The following is a 3,477-nucleotide window of genomic DNA, read 5'->3' as shown; positions in this document are numbered from 1 at the left end:
AAATTTAATCTGTACATTTTGTAACCTACCTAAGTACTTAGGTAGGCTTCGAAAGAAGACAGACAGCTGCCTTTCTGTCTGTTCGCAATAAACTGAAAACTACTGAATGAACGGAATAGGTAGGTACCTAATTAATAAAGAAGGTTTCGTGAAATATTCGGTTATTTTGCTTAGTTTTGTTTTTTAGATACATCTGCAATAATGTCGAAGCCGAAGAAACTGGCAACTAAAGAAAAAAAATAGCTAAAGACAGATTGCGAAAGAAGGTAAAATACGCAGAAATCAAGGCGGATCCTGAAAAATACAAATTAGAGAAGGAGAAACAAAAGAGGAAATTCCTTGTAAAAAAAGAAAAGAAACAAGTCCTAAGTATAACAGAGATGACGGCGCGACAAAAGAGGGAGCAAAGGCGAAGATGGCGAAAAAACTCCAAAAAATATTTAAATAAGGTGAAAGAGCAGAAAAATTGCAAATAATTATAATAGACAACTCTCCGCCCAGTAATAAAACTGAGGAATTTATAAACATCCAGAACCTACAATACGCGACCCTCTTATGTTACAAGAAGAATCCACATCAAGCCAAAGTACATCGAAGTCACATTTAGTGCATCAAAAAACTAGTATTTCAAGCGCAATGAGAAAATTGCGATACATATCTAAAAAAGCAAAAACAATCTTACAGAATGAATTTGATAAACTAAAAAAATGAGAAAGCGCTTTGAGGAAGACATTTATTTATGGAGCAGATGTTACAAAAAGATAAGATTCAAGAAAAGAAAGTAGATGAAGTCATAAAAAACATAAATAATGAGAAGGTACAAGAAGTGATAAAGAAGCTTTTGTTGAATGAAACAGTTTGTCGAGGAGTATCAGAAAAACACAAAAGCCTTCCGACAAAAGAGGAAAGAAGAGCTTTTGCTGGAGATATAATTGATAATTCGAGGCTCAAAAAGTATGGGATATTGTCAAATATTACTTTTGCTATGAGAAATTAACTGAAAAAAAATTCGCGAAACTAAAACAAAGTGTTGAAAATTTTCTACAAGAACAGTCAAATGGCGTCAGGAAAAAACGAATTTATTAAAAAAGGTGCATTAAAAAAACAAAAAAGATATTTAACCGATAATATGAAAAATTTACATGCGAAGTTTTGTAAGAAATGGGGCCATATACTCAGTATTCTGGAAATAAAGACCATTCTGGATAATTCAACCTTCATCAAAAAGAGACACGTGCCAATGCAAGCTGCACTGTAACATTGAACTTATTATTAAATTTTTAAAGAAAGCTAATATAATCACAGAAAATTCTTTATCTGAGGTTTTGAACAATTTATGTTGTAGTGTGTACCTACGAAAGAAATTGTTTAGAGAGAAAGTGCAAAATCTGCAAAAATAAAGTCACGACATACCAGGAATTTGACAATCGGAAAACTATTATTTATCTTGAATGGATTTTTGAGAAGCAAGACTACGTAGGAAAAGATAAAAAAAAAACAAGAGAGTTACATTAAAAAAGAAAAAGGAAGATTTACCACCTAATGTCATTATGAAGTTCGAAACTCTACTGGCAGTTTTCTTCAAGCGGGTTTTAAATATAACAATGCAATATTCCGCTATTAAGAATCTGCAACGTGATTTATCTCCTAGTGAAGTCATATGCCATATAGACTTCAGCGAAAATTATTTATTAAAATATAAAGAAGAAATACAAAGTTTTCATTTCGGTGGAAGCCGCCAACAAATCTCTTTGCATACAGAAGTATTATATTTTTATGATCAGGAAACCAAAGTAGTAATTCATAAATCTTTTTGTACAATAACCGAAAATATAAAGCACGATGCTTCTGCTATATGGGCACACTTACAACCAGTTTTGAACATGGCCCAAGAGTTAGTCCCAATTATATCGGTAAAATTTTAAATAGAATGCAAAGTTTTCTAGAGTATAAAATATTTTTTTAAGGAGAGGTCAGGGCAAGTCTAAGAAATTTGGATGGCTGCTAATTAGCGATGATGAATCAAACAAAATGATGAATGAATGATGAATTAGCGATGATGAATACCCGCATCACGAATTTTGCAACGTTTGAATGAGCCGGAAGAATTTAGAAGAGGGCAATTTGTGTTTAAAATTTTACTAAATATTAATTTTAAATAAGTAAAAATGACTGATTGTAACTTTGATTAGGCTGATTACTAATTTAATTCTTAAGAGTTCCTACTTATTGTTTATAATGTTAACTAATCCGTTACATTTTATTAACATTTTTAATGTATGGGAATGAAAGTTGGGTATGGCAAAAGTAGCACGAAAGCAGAATAAATGCAGTGGAAATGAGAGTGTTAAGGAGTATGATGGGTGGAAATTGAGTGAACGGAAAAGGAACAGCGTGATAAAGCAATGTTGTGATGTGAAAGAAGATGTAGTTACAGGAATAGAAAAGGGTATGTTAAGATGATTTGGTCATGAGGAGAGAGAGAGATCATTCTGATTATTCATTACTTTCCATACGAAATCATTACACTCCCGTCATATTTAATTTTATTTCATTACCTTCCAAATTCAATCATTAACTTCCGTACTTATTTCATTACCTTCCGTGGGTTCATTACATTCCAGCTATTTTCTTGACAATGAAAGCTTTTTCATGAAGGCCTTTACTGATAATCTATACTTGAAAGGTACCTGAATGATTATATGTAACTGTTTTTAAAAATCGATTAAAAAAAAAACTTTCTTCAAAATCGTTGAGATTTGAACGAAACGGAAGAATCACTCTTTTATAATGATCGGGAATACAAAGTGCCCTTGTGTAACAGTGTTACTCAGTGAGAAAACGATAGTTGCAATGTGTACCACTGGTACACAATGGGAATTTATTTTCCATTGAGTAACAGTGTTACAGATCGAGGTGTGACTGAATGGGAACAAACCGGTAAAACTAAGTTCCTGAAGAAATTCTCTCGGCGAAAGACGGACTCTGTGGCGCAGCGGTAGTGCGCTTGTCTGTAACACCGGGGGTCCCGGGTTCAAATCCCGGCCAGGGCATGATGAGAAACGAACTTTCTCTGATTGGCCTGGGTCTTGGATGTTTATCTATATAAGTATTTATTATAAAATATTGTATCGTTGAGTTAGTATCTCGTAACACAAGTCTCGAACTTACTTCAAGGCTAACTCAATCAGTGTAATTTGTAAAAAAAATTAAAAAAAAATCAAATTTGATTGCCACAACGAAGAAAAAAATAGAAAAGTTTATTAAAAGGTGATTTTTCTCAATAACTTAACAACTCCTGCAGTCATGCTTCCTGCATAAAGTACTTACCTTCCTAGGAATGCAATGTGCTTAATTTCAATTCTCCCTCATCGAAGGCTCGTTTAAATTTTCTTCTTTCGCCAAATAATAACAATAGGATTTCTCATTCATGACTGGGATTCATCCCAGCTAATAAATTTCAATAAAACAAGTACC

This window comes from Amyelois transitella, chromosome 13 (assembly GCF_032362555.1).
Source record: "Amyelois transitella isolate CPQ chromosome 13, ilAmyTran1.1, whole genome shotgun sequence".
Lineage (NCBI taxonomy): Eukaryota > Metazoa > Arthropoda > Insecta > Lepidoptera > Pyralidae > Amyelois > Amyelois transitella.
The sequence above is the reverse complement of the archived record's forward strand: the minus strand, read 5'-3'. Positions refer to the sequence as shown.